We start from the raw sequence: 17,346 nt of genomic DNA, 5'->3' as shown, positions 1-17,346 counted from the left end.
TCGGTATCGTAGTGTTTCCTCAATGAAACTAACGCTCGACCTACAAGACCTCCCAACGCCGAAAGTGTTCTCGGTTGTGCTTCTTCTATGAAATGCTTTATTTCGATAAGGTACTTAAGGAGCAGTTTCTCCACCAGCCATGGTAAGTATCATGTCAAATTGATAATTCCCAAAAAGCTGATTTAATTGTGGGGTTTTACGTGCCGTAACCACGATCTGATTATGAGGGACACCGTAGTGGGAGACTCAGAATTAAACCACCTGGGGTTTTTGAAGTGCACCTAAATCTTAGGACACGAGCATTGTTGCATTTCGCCCCCATCGAAATGCGGCCGGCGCGGCCGCAGTCCTGCAACCTCGACCTGAGTAGCGCGATGCCATATCCACAGGGCTACCGCGGCGGGTCCCCAAAAAGTTGTACCCTTTTTGTCCCACCAACATTTACTCATCCCATTTGTATCAAGAAGCTCGGAAGATTGGAACCACTTTCCTGCCTCAATCAGTGCCATCTCTAATACTAAGAACTTCAAAACAGCCGCTAATAATGATATCTGTTCTTTCCCCTATCTCTGTACAGCCTTCGGGCGATTGGGAGTATGAAAATAAATGGAATAAAGAAAAATTATTTTTCCCCAGTGCAGGGTAGCAAATAAGACGTGCGTCTGATTGAACTTCCTCCCTTTCCTCTTTCTCCCTCGAAGACCATCCAACTTGGGATACAAGTGCAGAGTTTGAGTAGATATTGTAAGAGTTAGCATTAAAATGAGACCTCAGCGAGGACAAAGCACTGTCAATAAGTCCCGTCCTTCTCACTTTGCCGCTTTTAACGTTGTTTCCTATGGCACTTTTACGTTTAATTGCAGGGGTAAATAAAAATTATGGGGTTTTACATGCCAAAACTACGATCTGATTATGAGGCACGCCGCAGTGGGGGACTCCGCAATAATTTGGACCATCGGGAGTTTTTTAACGTGCGCCTAATCACGGGTGTTTTCGTATTTCGTCCCAATCGAAATGCGGCCGCCGGGGCCGGGATTCGATCCAGCGACCTCGTGCTTCGCAGCCCAACACCATAGCCGCTCAGCAACCACGGCCGGTCAGGGGTAAATGAATTTCTTTGTACACCATGGTGGCAATAACACAGTTCGCCACCTTGAGCCCTATACACTGCAGGTGTTTTATTCAAGCTACGAGATATACCTACGAGTACGAGCTCTATCATTTTTATGCACTACTTGTTTCGGTTTGATGTAAATTTCTCAATGCACTCACTCTCCGGGAGAGTGAGTGCATTGATCATAGTTTCGAAATTTAGTGGAACATTTTCGTAACAGCCTTACTCAGCAACAACACTGCCAAGAAGGTGCACATGCTCACTTCATTCATACCCTTTTACGGCTTTTGGCAGGGACTTCATCAAACGTGTGCCGCTGCTGAAGCCGTGGCTCCCTGCTTTAGGCCTCTGTTAAAACAATTTTCTAACAGTACATGTCTGTATCATGCATCATTGCACACGTACTGCCGTCGAGGTGTGGCAGCCGGATAGGAACATGCCCCGTGGCCCCGCTTCTTGCCAGCGCCGCGTGAATTCAAGCCTCTTCTAAATCGGCGTGAGCGCTTCGTTGTAACAGTGGGATGACAACGACACCTCCTTCCGTTCGTCGACATGCAGCGCGCCGGGCTCCTTCTGCCTGTCGGGCGCGTTGCAGAAGCGTCGCAAAAAATTACGAGCCGGCATTTTGTGCGCGCCTCTCGTGCCCCCCCTCCCTTTTTCTTTTTCCCCCAAGTTTCGCGCCGCTCTGTCTGGCGCCACGAGGCCCCAAGGCCCGCGTCGGATGCCGTAAAGAGGCCACAGCGGCGGGCCGTGGAATCGAAGCCGCTTTCGGGAGCGCGCGCGCTATGATCCCTTGGCGGCGGCGTGCACGGCGAAGGCCGCAGTTGTATCGGGCGCAGCCGAGATGGCGCCACCTCGGGAGTCGGGCGCCGGGCCCGACCCGCTGCTCGCCGCCGCTGGATGCCACTTGATGAACTTCCTCCGGCGGTGAGCAAGCAACCTGCGGCGCCGCGCGGTTCCTCCGGCGCCGGATACAGAGAGTCCGCTTCCGTCCTTCCGCTCCTGGGCATGCCTTCTCTGACAGCACGCCGGGCGTAGGCGACGCGCCGGGCCGACAGCTTCGCAACTTACCCCCAGGAGAGAGCAGGTGGGGCTTCCGTTCGGGGCTGTCGCCGTCAGGCTCTCAAAGTGAATGCCCAAAGTTTGAGAGTTGATGGCAGGGGGGGCTGCGCGATGGGTCTTATATGTTTTCAACCGGCGCTCAAGATTGCTATTGTTTTGGCGGGAAAGCGTTTTTTGCGCGCATGCCGGGCGCTCCCCGAGAATATGTGGCTTCTACGAAAAGGAATTTTTTTTCGTAACAGCCGCATGCAGGGGAGTCAGAGTTGTTGACGCGAGTCTCGCGCTGAATTGTCCGGATGTTTTTCGCGTCAGTTAAAAAAAAATGCAGCACTCGCAGGGCATGACAGGAAAACAGGGCGCTGGTGCAACGTTATCGTGGGTTTCAGCATGACTTTATAATCGCGTAAAAAGCTTGTTTAAGAGACGCAAAATGCAACACAACATGAACAGTTGTCTTGGAAAACTGCGGTGACAGTCGGCTTGTTCTGCCCGAAAACTGGATTCTTCAAAATCTTTTACACTTTGTGAAACGTTACAAATGGGCGAAAGTAAAGTTTATGACTAAAACGGGGATGCGCCTAGAATGTTCAATAATCAACTTGTGTTTTTTTTTTATTTTGTGTGTGTGTGTGTGTTCGACAGCACAGTGTTTCATTTGTCACATTACGCCGTTATTCGGAGGAAAACAAAATGATAGATAACAGAAGCGCCTCAACAAAAACTTATTGATGCATTGTTAAAGAGCTAATTGTTTCTGCGGTCTTGCATTTAAATAATTAAACCCTGCCAGTAAGCATACAAGGATCCTGCAAGCGTGCTCTGGCACTTTGACGAGATGCAGAGTCGCCAGCGTAGAGATTACAAAGCTGTTACATGTTTTTCGGATGGATGCCATAGTAGTAAGCTGCATACAGTTTTGCAGTGTGCGAATTACATATGCTTCGCAAACATAGGAAACGCTTCAGCTGCATGGCTACGCTAACCAAAGGGCGCCAGCTTTCGGTTTTCCGGCAATATCTTTTGATGTTCCAAACAGCCTGTTTTGTTGTACTTGTTTACGAATGCAACAAAGAGCAACTAATACTATGTCTTGTCGCTGTATAGTCAATTTCAGAGAGAAGGATACAGCCAAGACAATAAGCGTTATGAAGGGAGTATGCATTATTGTCTTGACACAGCTGAGTCACGTAGACGAAATAGTTCATGCAGCGGTGCAAGCTATACATTTCGACGAAAATTTGCATGCATGAAGGCACAAAAAACACAACACGCGTTAGGAGTGTACAGGTCGAGAATACATATACATTCATCCCAACGTGTTTTAATACAGTGAGCACAGAAGTAGATATGGCTTATGAGTGAAAACATAGTGCACAGCTGCCCCTAGACTGAACACCACCACTCAAAGCATGTTTGTGGAACTTTCACTCCATAAATACAGGATGTGAAAGGCAAAACATCGACATTCTTACGATGAAGGCGGGTGGAGCCCTGGCAGACACAAGACACTTTCGCCGGACCAGACACCTCAAGCTCATGCACTTTGCGGGGCTTTCAATAAGACGCATAACACATGTTCATGCGAAATCCGATGGCAGAACTACGTAGGAATGAAAGAAAGATTGGCAAATGTTTAAAGGAAAGGATGTCAATACTTCAATCTTGAAAGCAGTGCCAGAAGTTGCAATGAAATCACGAACAAGCGACCGTATGAGCTGAATAACAGCAAAAATAGAATCATTAAAGACATTAAAAAGAAGTAAGGGTGGGTGAAGCGAAAGCAAGTGACCCAAGAAAGAATGAAAATGTTCATATAGGAAAAAAAAATGAGGCAAGGATGCAAAAAGAAGTGTAGTGCGAACGAAAGTTTGATGGTGAATTATGAATAATGGTGAATTATAATGTTCGACTTGGAGCCACATTTTGTTCTGATCTAGAGATGAAGATGCGTATTTGTATTGGTGATTTGGTGCAATAGAGTATTTCACGCTGGTATACATTTGGAGATATTTGAATATACCAAGCAATACATAACATCTTACATTTCATTGACTGAATGAGCGTGGAGAAGAAAAATATTGCCCTTAATGGACCCTAAGAATTCACCATAAGCAAATAATATTATGTTGGACATTATGGCTGAAACGAACAAACTTTCGAAAGGAAACATCTTTAGCGAATAGCGTGCAGTTTGCGAGAAATTTGTGGGCGGCCCACATTTTCCATTAGCGAGCCTTTCTGACAGCGTGGCGATCTCACAAAATTTAGTGCTCACACTCAAGTTATTTGAAATTTTCAGCACGAAACACGGAATCGCGACCAATCAAGTTGACGAAAACAACAACAAAAACGATATATGTGCAATTTTAGAGAACTCGAAGTGCGGCCGATGACACTTATTGAGATGATAAACACTGGATGAATGCGCGAGCAAGAGGCGTGCTACTGTGGCAGTGGGCCTAGAAAAATGACATTGCGTATTGAAAATATACTGTCCACTGCAAGCAGCAGTAGATTGATCAATTATTTTAGAAAGCACAGGCTTTCATAACTCAATTACTTTGTGAGTTCAAAGTGTGCCGATATCTTTCAGATAGGATCTTAAAATCAGCAATGCGATAAACTGAGCCGTTATAAGTAACTTCATGACTGTTATTTTTTCCCGGTAGTTTAAGGTCCCCAGCATATCCTTTTTGAGACAGAAATGGCAGTCAACCGGCCATAAGGACGTTTACCAAACATTTCGTCGGGCTTGTAGTGAGAAAAGCTCGCTCGTAATTGCCATCTGGGATTGCCAAGCGCCGTAGTGATCATATTATTGTCACGACGATCGCTATCATGAGTGGCGGTTGCCCGAACGCTGTCGAAAGAGGAAGCACGTTTACGAAAGGGAAGCTTTGTGAATGCGTACTCCAATGGAGGCGTCATACGAGCGCGCAGCAACACTGCCTCGACCAGTCAGCTCGCACGCAGGTGCTGCGAAGTGCTGCGCAAGGGTTAGAGAGAGAGAGAAAAAAAAGTCTGAGGTTCTTTAGCGGTCACACCTGGGTTATCGAAACAACATTGTTGTAGTTTGGTTTGGATCGAGTACAGCCGGAGCAAACCCGTTCACTTCGACGTTCGTTCGATGATTTGGCTGTACGTGGCCGAGCGGCGCCAATAAATTTTTCGGAGAGCCGTGCGCAGGGGCGGATTAACAATTCATAGGCTGCACACGATATCAAAAAATAAATCACTTGGGATTGGCTGGGCTACATGCAACGGCGGCCGTACGGTGATCAACGAAGGAAGTGTAATTGCATTGAGCCTATGTCCGTTACAGCGGTGGTGTTCTTTTCAAAAGGTGATTTAAGCTATAGCCGTGAGCATGATGAAAGATACCTGGCTCAAAGCTGTAATTAATGCTATGCAGACTAAGTAGCAATTCTCGTTCGTTATTGCTCTATGTAGCATTGGAGAGGCAGCATTACGGCACACAAGACCAAAGACGCGAATACGAAACACGAACCCAGCGCCGTGTTTCCATGTCCGCCTCGAGTACTCGTCGTGTGTGCGCCGGGCTTATCGTCACGATAACTCCCCAACCTGTTACACTAAGCGTTGTAGTACCGATATTACGGCATGAAATCCTGCCGCATGTAACAGCAGCAGTGCTCTGGGGCTTTGGGAACATGCATAGTAGTAAAGAAAAAAAATATTCGCAGTGTATACAACAGTCAGCCTTGCATTGCGCATTCTCGACGTTCCTTCGACGTGGAGGCCAGACCACATACGCTCATCGGTCATCATTATTCGCCTATAGGAGGAAAATAGAAAGAGGAAGTCGCGCTCCCTGGCATCGTGACTATATAGCGACTTCGGCTGACACCTGAGCTTGTGCAGGGAAAACCGCAATGGCACCACACGTATTTGCTCGGAATGCTTGGAACGGAGACAGAAATTGGGGGAGTCGCTGGTTGTTCGCGTGCAGAGGATTTAATCGAATGGAGCGATGACCGGTACGTCAAAGTCGACATGTACGCCCGGTACGGGTTCCAACTTTCCCAACAAGACTGTTCTGAAAAATAACGAAAAAATAAAATCTGCCGCCGTCTTGCACGGCTTTACGATGACATACGAAAAGTCACCTTTTTCTTTCATATGCTATCGTTTGTCATTTACGATGCGGTTTTATAACGTCCGAACCAAACTGTGTGTGGGTGTGTGAGGGGGGGAGGGGGGGCTAATCTCATTTATAGTGACATCAAGCTGTGAACTGCATAAAACGAAAAAGGACACCGACCACGAAGAGAAAGAAAGAACAATCGTTAACAAAATGAAGGACTGCGCGGTGGCTTGCGCGTTGCTCTATGTATCCAGGCTGCGGCTATGAAAATGTACCGTCCAGTCCCAGAACTTGTTGGTTAGGCAAAGTGTATAGCCATTCTTCAGCTAGGAAAGTGGTAGCCACAGTAATAGCCTGCACTCGGCAAACGTAGGCACCTAGATGTCCGGACTCTCCGGCCCTCGGTGTGCTCGACAGCACTGAATTAGAAGCGCATGAATGTACAAACTTTCATTACGGCTTATAATAATACGGCTGCTGCTTAAATGGTAACGATAAGTATCTTTTCTTTTATTCTTGTACATCATGTAACAAGTTTTGCGCTTGTACATGTAACCAACAGACAGTTAGGGTCAGTAAAAAGGTCACTTCAGTTACTAACCATGAGTGAGTAACTTCTTATCACCAAGTTGACTAAGATTCTAGTAAGGGCAGCTAGGTAACGGCGCTGGTAGTTGCATATACTGCTCATAGGAGGATGTCCATTCGACTAGCATGGCGTTGTGCTGCTAAGCCCGAGGGCGCAGGATTAAATCCCAGACGCGGTGGCCACATTTATATGGGGGCGAAATGAAAAAAAAAAAAAGCGCCCGTGTACCGTGCATTGGATGCAGGTCAAAAAACCCCAGGTGGTCAAAAACAATCCGGAGTCCCCCACTACAGCGTGCCTCATAATAATTTAGTAGTTTTGGCACGTAATACCCCAGAATGTATGCTTTAAACGACTAGCACAGGTACTCAGTTTACGAACCATAGGCAAATTGTAATGGCACCGGTATAGTGGCGTTTGCTACCCAATTAAGTAAGTGCGACCTGCATTATTTACAAGTGGCAGTTCCATTGCGAAGACATAGTTAGGTCGCTTCTGTTTTAAAAGCGTATTATAAGCACGTATCAAAAAAACTGAGTATCGCATTGTCACACAGTTAACTGATATTTAGAACACCATCAAATAATGACACGTAACGATCATGCGTGACAGAAACATCAAGTTGCGTGTAATAAACTACAGAACGGAATAAAGGACAAAGTGGAACAACGTATCGCACAATACAACAACCGATATACGTACTATACGCCACTTGCTATTGTGAACGACCCGGTGAGTGGATATGTACAAAGCCGTAACCTTGTGGAGCACATTTTGTGCTGTTGGGCACCTATGTATTTGCATAAATAAGCTATGAATCTATACGTGTTTGTATAACGTACAGTCTCCACATGTGCGCGCCACCAATGCAGCACCTGACTATTAATCCAGCATATTGATAGAGACTATAGCTTTTAAAACTTCGCATTAAGACCGCCACTGCACACCATAGTAGACCATGGATGAGATGAGGTATACCTTTTACTAACTGGTCTGTGAAACCTAGTAACTGCTTAGTAAAGGCATCACTTCGTAAGTATCAATTGCCGAAGGTAGTAAACAGCTAGTAAAGATGCGGTAATGGGTGGTCAAACTAGGAACTGCACTCGTTACTACCTTTCTACTACCTTTTTTTTTCTCTAAGAATGCAGGTTTGCCAGGTTTGGGAATAAGCTGGCAAACCTGCATTCTTAGAGAAAAAAAAAAGTAGTAGAAAGTCATTGGCTTCCGGGCTCACCTGTCGACCTAAGACGCCATGCTACAACTTAAGCACCATATACTTGAAGGTAGAATCTGCACTACTAAAGCAATACTCGGGCTCGACCTCGAAAAGGCCTTTGACAGCATAGCTCATTCTACAATTCTCGACCGCATCTCACGCCTTAACCTCCGTGCGCGCACTTATAGTTACGTCAGAGACTTTTTATCTAATCGCACGGCCTTCCTCTCAGTGGGGGATCTCCGCTCCGACGCCCGGACTCTGGGCAGCGCGGGAACCCCCCAGGGCTCCGTTATCTCGCCCATGCTCTTTAATCTCGTCATGATCGATCTTGCCAAGGAGTTGCAGCAAGTAGACGGTGTCAACCACACCATCTACGCTGACGATATCACCATATGGGCCCATCAAGGCAGTGACGGCCAAATGGAAACGGCACTACAATCCGCCATTGAAACAGTCTAGACCTATCTCCAAGGCACGGGGCTTCGCTGCTCTCCTGCGAAGTCCGAACTCCTCCTCTACAGGCCTACTCTCCGTGGCCGCCGTCCGAAACATTCCACCGCTAAACGCCAATACGAAGACATCGCGCTTCACCTCACGGATGGCAGCCCCATCCCCCTCGTCACCAATATCCGGTGGGGGCATGCAGGTTGCCCCCACCAGTAGGGATCGCCTGACACGCTACAATGATGCAGTGGAATCCTTCTACTTAGAGCGTAGGACTTTCCCCGGCCCGCACAGCAAGCTATCCGGAGCGCAGGCTACAACTTTCCGCCTGCTACAAACCAACACTTACCCCTCGTTACACCTTTACAACAAGATTTCCCCAGACATTTACCCCAATCCCACGTGCCATATCTGCAAGACACAGCCAGCCAGACTTACACACATGCTTTGGGACTGTACACAACAATACCCCGACACTAACCCCAAGACCATCTCGTCGAGATGGCACGCTGCCCTGCGTAGCTCCAACCTCGACGACCAACTCTGGGCGACCCAGCAAGCCTGCGAGGCGGCGAAGAGGCAACACTTCGACGTCCCCACGTGGGAGGCCTAGGCCCATCCACCACCTCTTGCTGGTTTTAATAACTTTATTCAGTCAGAATGCAGGTTAGGCTTGAAGTTGCGGCATGATTAATATATTTAACGAAAGAAAAAGGACATAAAAGTGAAAGAAAGGACAGCCTTGCTGCCGGTCATAGCCGTGCCCACAGCTTCCTACTTCGTCCTCTATCTTGTATATTTAAGTAATAGTACACATATATATATATATATATATATATATATATATATATATTGCTGCGGGTTACATATAACGTAACCGTGAGAGTGTTAGCGCGACTGGTGGCCATGGAGATGGATGTGGATTGTCCAATACACCCTGATGTCGCAATTTCAACACGAGAGACTGCATCCGTTGTCGCCAAAATGTGATCATACATCATCACGCCAAGGTCTCAACATCGCGGGACAGCGTTAGTGCCGCGTATTGCTTTTTATTGCCGTCGTCGTCACCAATTCGAACCATTATTATTATTATTTGATTTGAAAACATATACGCAGGAAAAGGAAAGCGAGGAGCAAGGCTGGCAACTGCCACCGGAAGGTGCACAACGCCTGCCTACTCTTCAGAAAGGATGAGACAGAAACATAGAAATGGAAGATAGGAAGGATTATTATTATTATTTGGTTTGTGTACATATAACACAAGGACACGAAGGAAATAGGGAGGGAGCAAGCTGACAACTGCCACCGAGAGGGGCACAACGCCTGCCTCCTCTTTCAGGAGGAGGGAATAGAGGAAATGAAAACACGAGGAAAGAAAAGAGGAAATGAAGAAATGACGGAGACACAGACAGAATAAAACAAAATACAAATAACGTCTATAAACGGGAGGCCAAGTCAGTGTCCTTAAGAAAAGTTAGCAGGGCTCGATGGGCCTGGTCACGTCGGGAAGCGCACCCTCTTGGAAAGAGGCAATCGTCAAGGGTCGCACATTGCAGTCCAATAAGTCCATATTCCTTAATTAGCAATGCGCGCTGCGTAACGAATGCGGGACACTCTAAAACTAGATGTTCAAGTGTCTCACAGGAGCCACAAAATGTACACGACGGGCTGTCCACACGTCCTTGTCGGTATAGGCGTTCCCGCACCAACACAGACCCAACCCTTAACTTATATAGCAATGCTCTAGCACGACGGGGCAAGCCTCGACCAAGAGCACGGGGAGGGAACGATCCGTCTGCAACACGCCGATCTGGGTGCTGCTTTAGGAGGTGTCGGCGTATCAGAAGACGAGCGTTTTCAAGCATGCAGGAAATGTCAGGGCAGTCACATTCGTGGTGGGCACAACTTGAAGCGAGGCGATCAGCCTCTTCATTTCCAGAGATGCCCACGTGCGAGGGTATCCACTGGGCAATGAGGGACACTCCACAGGTAGTAATTTTGCTGAAAGTTTCTTGAATACTGCATAAAATTGGGGTATTGGTATCTTGTCTCAGTCTGCTGAGGGCAGCACGGGAGTCTGTAAGGATGACGACCTCCAATGCTTTCAACTCTTCGTGTACGTACTTCAGAGCAACATCAATCGCGGACAGTTCTGCAGTTGTTGATGAGGTTGGATGTAGTATTTTGAACACCCGTCTGATGCCAGTCGAAGGGCAGAAGAAAGCTGCAGAAGCGCCTTGGGCGTCGCTGTGTACAAATGCGTCCGTGAACACTTTAATATAACCTCCAAATGTATCAAATAGGTGCGACTGGGCCTATTGAAATAGTGCCGAAACAGGCTGGCTAGACTTTTTCTGAATTTCGGGAATGGACAGCTAAATGGGGAAGGAACATATGTTGCGCTTCTTCGGAGTTGTGAATGAAGTAGTGTCTCCTGAACTGCGAGTAATGTCCACAAACAATGTCGCCATTTTCCCCATCCGAGAGAACGGGCGCTGAATCATCTGATTAATCAGTGCTTGGCCGTCTGATGCTCGGTGCAAACGCTCGATATGGTGTAGCGCTCTCTGGTCTGCTTGCAAGCTCAGGGGCAACTGGTGCGCTTCTGTGAGTAGTGGAACAGATTGCGCTTCACGAGGTAAGCCAAGCATGACTTGGAGGGCACCACGATGGTCCCGTTCCAATTGCGACATCACATTTGGCTGCACGTTCAAGACTGGCAAGGCATACATCACGCCAGAGAGCACAAATGATTGGTATACCTGAAGTGCTGTCGTCTGGTCGCAGCCAGCGCCCCTAGCAGTCAAGGCGGCCACATACTTGAGCAGCGACCGAGATTTGCACCGCACAAAGGTAATGGCAGGGCGCCAAGAGAGGCGATCATCGATAATTACGCCCAGGTAGCGTAGGTGTTGTACCCATTGTACTGGTATCTCTCCGAGGTACAGCCGGCTCATGCTTCGACGAGCCCGTTGCCTTGGATGATACACAATTGCGGCTGACTTAGCTGGTGAAATCTGCAGACCAACTTCCTCCAAGTACTCTGAAGTTGCATTCAGAGCCCTCTGCAAGATTTCGCGAAGATGTGGACCCTGGTGCGAAGGACCGCTGATCCACAGTGCAATGCCATCAGCATAGATTGCTATGCATATTGGAAAGTCAGGTTCCTTAGGCAATCGGCTTGGAAGTCCAGCAAGTACGCTATTGAAGAGAAGCGCCGACAAGACGCTGTCTTGCGGTACGCCACACTTAACAGGGCGAGAATCGCTTGTTGCTCCTTCAACACGCACTTTGATGTGGCGCTCAGGTAGAAAGTTATGCACGAAATGAAGCAGTCGACCCGAAATTCCCGCATTCATAAGGGCGATAATAATCACCTTATGGGGAACCGAATCGAAAGCTTGCTGTATGTCTAGGAAGATCATGTATGCAGAGTGCTTGTTTTCTCGAGCAGACTCTAGAGATGATACGAGGTCTGCTATACTATCGAGAGCTGAACGGTGACGACGAAAGCCGCTCATGACATTAGGAAAGAAATTTAGCTCCTCTAGCCTGCCATCTAGATGAAACAGTACCATTCGTTCCATCAGCTTCATAGCATTAGAAGTTAGCGATATTGGCCTGTAAGACTTTAGGTGTTTTGCAGGGCGACCAGGCTTTAAGGCTGGTATCACCACTGATGATTTCCAATCATTGGGGATCAGAGACGTTCGCCTCACTTCGTTATATGCGTCCAAGACATCTTCATGAAAGGCCTCATCGATGTTTCGTAACGCCTGGTACGTAACACAGTCTTCACCAGGCGCAGTGCGACGTTTGGAGAGGCTGAGTGCGTGATGAAGCTCCTCGAGAGTAAAGTCTGCTTCATCCATCAGGCAGGCTGGACCATAGCATAACGTTGTGATGTTCTGACTTGTCAGAGGATTAAGGTCATTGTTTGCGTTGTCACTTGACATAGGAGGTACGAAAAGGTCGGCAAATGCGTCCCCGAGAATTTTCGGAGTCCGGCCAGTCGTTACGCACAAAGCTGCAGTTGGATTCTTGCAGATATCAGGAGTGCGGAGAGCCTTGAGTATTCGCCAAACACTTCGAAAACCATTTGCCGTATGCAGCGAACTACACAGTGCTGCCCAGCTCTTTCGACGAAGTTTGTATGTACCACCGTATGGCTGCGTCTAGGCGGTTATATACCGTCTAATCGGAGCTTCTTTTAGAGCGCTGCGCTCTCCTGTAAGCGCGGCGTCGACAGGCGTGTAGCCTCAAGAGCTTTAAATCAGGGTTCGGCTTATCTATTCCCCGCCGTCTTCTTACGGTAGCTTGTTGAAGACACTCGCTCACCAACTTGTCGTGTGATGGGGCCTCTGAAATCAGCTGACGGAACTTGCTCCAGTTTGTCACTGTGCAGGCGGCAGTCTGGCGGCTAGGAGTATGTTCTGGAATCAACCAAATTGGTAGGTGGTCTAAGCCCCATGGGCCAGATTCACATGACCAGGCCAGATACACATCTCTTGTTGATATCGCAAGGTCGATGGTGGACTGTTCCTTCCCTCTGCCCACAAATGTAGGTGAGTGGTCATTGAGTGTTTGTAGATCATGTCGAACAATGAGCTCGTTCATCTCTATCCCACGCTGGTCTTGTGGACGAGAACACCAGCGAGGATGGTGAGCATTGAAGTCTCCGCACAGCACAAATGATGGGCCACACCGAGAGACTAAGAATTCCAATAAGGTGATGTCTGAAGATCGTGTCGGTCGATAATATATGCTTGCCACAGTCGTCGTGGTATCTCTGAGACTCACAGTAACAGCTGTACATTCAAATTCAGCATCGCAGATATCGTTTGTGTCAATAACTGCGAAATGTAGGTCAGCTCGGACGTATAACGATGCTTTTCAAGTATTTCGCAGATGCGTGGCGTCCGTGCACTGGAAGGACCCGCATGCCGGCGCTGTACATCGAGCGTTACTGTGGATGCCTACGCAACCTGGAAGTCTAAATTCTTCTTTTCTTACATTGGTTTCTTGAAGCGCTATAACGTCTGGTGGGGTGTTCATTGCGAGGAGCCGAAGGACTAGATCGGCATGCCGCGGTCGTAAGGACGTGACATTCCTTTGCAGCACAGAGGGATGGGCATTCCACGAGCATTCATGTTGTTTCTAGTGAAGGCCGTCGAGCACAGGAACAAGCGCCTCTAGAAGTTGCTCTGCGGCTAATGCTGCTGGTGTCTGACGACCGGCAATCAGAGATCTAACGACGTTGACAAGCATCTTCAGCAGTTTTTCGTCGTCGTTGACCGAGACTGCTGTAGCCGCCGTATTTACAGTGTTCTATCTGTAGACGACGCCTTGGATGGAGTTGGTTCCGAAGCTTTCGGAGGCGTGATCTTGGCAGATAGTGGTTCGGACGCTTTCGATGGAAGCGCCGGCCACGATATCGCAGAGAGACAGAAATTCCGGTTCCCACTTTCCTGCCGACGCGTGGTGTCCTTGATATTCTTCGTACGTGCGGGTACATCTTCAGTTTTGCCATTTGTAGCCGCTTGACGGGCACTGCGGCTACTCAGCTTCTCTCCTGATTCCTTCTTCTTAGCTTTCTCTTTCAGAACCTTTTGTTTTTTCTTCAGTATGGGACATTCTTTGTCTGTTGCCAAATGTTCACCGTTACAGTTCGGGCACCGAGATGTCGGACTGTCGCAAGAATTTGCGTCGTGATTTTGACCACATCTGGCACAAACCACAGCACTTGTGCAGAAACCCTGAACATGACCAAGTTTTAAACATTTGCGGCACTGTAAGGGTCTTGGTACTAAGGGCCGAACTGGGTATCGCACTAGTCCACCCTTTATATGACTAGGCAGTTTTGCACAGTCGAAAATAATCTTAACACACTTTGACGAACCGAGCCGTCCAGCGCTGATGATTTTGCATGGTGGCGTGCAAACGATCATACTTTTTAAGACGTCATCTTGAAGTTCTAGGTCAACATCAGATATGACGCCAGCTATTACACCCGCGCCCTGTGGTAAACGTAAACCCGCGTGTTGACACCACAGAGTTGAGACAGGCCAATCAGAGTTTGCACCGTCTTCTCATCTGTTGTGTACACGGCAATAATATTTTTTCTTGGGTTCACTCGAATCTCTTGAATAAGACCCGGTGCCAGTTTGAAGAAAAAATCATGCAATTTCTGTTTGGAGATGACATTCAGGCTTACCATCACGTCGACCGGTACGAAAGCTACTGTCGTAGTCACGATGCTGTTGTATATGATGGCTGCTTCGGTTGATGACGATGTCGAAGACTTTCGTCTTGAACGCCGATGCTTAGCAGGTATGAAGGCATCCGAGTCGTCCGACCTGGCAGTTTCTGCTTCCACTGAGGAGCTGAGGCGCTTCCTTGCGACGAGAGGTCTGTCCCTGCCGCTAGACTGGTCCACCACCATCTCCTCCATAGCAGGCTTCGCAGGGAGGGCCTCCCAGCAAAGAAGCAGTCTTGAAGGCCCGTACAAACAGCGCTAGGTGTTGCTGAAGCACGATTAATCACAAAAAATAGAAAAAACTTCAGCATCAAAAGGAACCACCAGCTGAACGCACGAACGTCTTCGTCAAGAAGGAGGGGAGGAAAGAGCAAAGAAAGAGTGAGATGATAAATCTCAAAGAATAAAGTAGAACACACAGTACAGGTCACACACAGTAGGGCCCGTCACTGCAGTTCACGCCACTAAAGAATGTTAAATAGCAGAAATAGTTTATGGGTTACAAACGTGACCTTAAGTTCGTTACGTCTAGAAATGTAAGGAGAGCGCGATGAGCCTGATCCCGTCGAGACGCACCACCACTGGGGTACAAACATTCGTCTAGTGTGGTACACCGCAGGCCAAGGAGATGATAGTCCCTCACTGGTGACATGCGCTGCGCTCCTATATCAGCTGACACTCCAATATCAGGTGCTGAAGTGTCTCGCAGCAACCGCAAGATGTACACGATGGACTGGCCACACGTCCTGGGGCGCTATAACGTAAAATGATTCCAAACTGTTTTGATTACAATTTCTGCAATCAGCCTCCACGATTCGTCAACATTTGCGGGCCACTCCCGACTTCGCCTGTCTGTCACGCGACTTCACGAAATCCGCGATAAGTCCCCATTTGATATAACGTGTACGCACCGATTATGCATGATTAAACTGCAAAAAAGAAAAATAATCATTCCTGATTTGACGCGTTTTCACAATTAGCCCTCTGCTATTGGTCCAATGTTTTCTGGCTACGCCCACTTAGCCTGTCTGTCACGCGACGTCACAAAACCGCGAAAACTCACGACTTCAAAGTTACGTGTATGCGAAAAAATGCATTAATATGCCGAACAAGGCTGAAAATTTTTTCTGAATAGCCACAGAGTTCCCTGTTCCGAAAGGAATAGAAGATGGCTGCCCGCCGATCGCTCAGGCCCTCGCTACTCGCACCTGCCGGTGAGCATGTATTTATTTGCGCATGATAAACCTTTTTGCGTGGCAGTAAAACGTTATCGAGCCCTTTCGGCATGCATACGACATCGCTCTGCGAACTCTTCCTTGCTGAGGATCCGTTTTAGCGGCATTCTTATCCTTGCGTTGCACGCCGCCGCGATTTTCGACCAGCCACTGCAAGCTACGTAAGGCGAAGCGGACCAATCGGAGAAGCCGGCACCACCCTTTTCATGCGGTTATCTATTTTCACTGTGCTGGCTCGGCCCCATCGAAACCCTCTTCACTAGAGCGTACTCCTCGCCTCTTGTCAGCCAATTAGATAAGAAAAGCTGCTGAGTGTAGAAAATGTTATTGGTTTTGAAAGCGAACAAAGGTGACATCCTATAAACGAGGAGAGTGTTTGATTGGGTTGTTCAGACAACGCTGCGGGTCACCGCCCGATGCTTCCGTCGGTGGTTACGTAAATTTGACGTCAGGAGTTTGGAATCAAAACAGTTTGGAATAATTTTACGTTATAGCGTCCCTTGATAAACATTCGCACACATTCACACAGCCAACCCTTAGCTTCAGGAGTTGCGCTCTAGCACGATGACCGTGAACACGGGGCGGGAAAGTTCCATTTGCCACGCGCTGGTCTGGATGCTGCTTGAGTAGGTGGCGACGAATCAGCAGACGAGCGTCATCAAGCTTGCAGAAAATTTCAGGGCAAGCACAGCCGCTATGAGTGCAAGTCGCACGAAAGCACCTCATTACATTTGCCGAAACTAAAGCCACAAAATTTTCCTTGCGCTACAAGACATTGTCCATTGGCCCTAAGCGGTATGTATTCGACGAGCCATCGCAAACGATAAAAGAAATCGCATAGTATACGGCCCGTCGTCAAGTAACTAAACTTCCTCGTAACAGCCCTCGCGGTAAATTGCCCGCTCTTTCTTTTTCTATTATCTTTACAAATATACGCAGTTTCCTCCCCAAGCGCGAGCACATTTGTAATATTGTTTCATCATCGGCCAGCAACATACTTATACTGACGGAAACATGGCTAACAGATGACATCACCGATACAGAAGTTTTAGCCGACCTACCTAACTTTAATATTTTCCGTAAAGACCGCAAGGGATCCAGAGGAGGAGGTGTTCTAATTGCCACTAAACAGCAATTGCCCTGTTCAGTCATTAACATCCCATCAGAGGTTGAAATACTATGGGTAATCTGCCGTTCTGCACCTCAAACCGTCATACTAGGTGTCTGCTACAGACCCCCCCCCCCCTCCCCCACAGCAATCCCAGTTTTGCTTGTAACCTAAATGATAGCCTAAATCAACTTAATGCTGCACATCC

At 47.9% G+C, this 17,346-nt stretch overlaps 1 protein-coding gene across 1 annotated transcript in view; it reads left to right on the top strand.

The window, feature by feature from the left end:
• Nucleotides 1-2,047: 2,047 nt before the first annotated feature.
• LOC119436082 (adenylate cyclase type 2) overlaps nt 2,048-17,346 on the top strand; it is a 650,431-nt gene continuing 635,132 nt past the window's right edge. The window contains exon 1 of the mRNA XM_037702828.2: nt 2,048-2,201. The gene's annotated coding sequence lies outside the window, so the exon portion shown is untranslated. The remainder of the gene's footprint in view (nt 2,202-17,346) is intronic.

Source organism: Dermacentor silvarum, chromosome 1, assembly GCF_013339745.2.
Source record: "Dermacentor silvarum isolate Dsil-2018 chromosome 1, BIME_Dsil_1.4, whole genome shotgun sequence".
Taxonomy (NCBI): Eukaryota; Metazoa; Arthropoda; class Arachnida; order Ixodida; family Ixodidae; genus Dermacentor; species Dermacentor silvarum.
The sequence above is the reverse complement of the archived record's forward strand: the minus strand, read 5'-3'. Positions and strand labels throughout refer to the sequence as shown.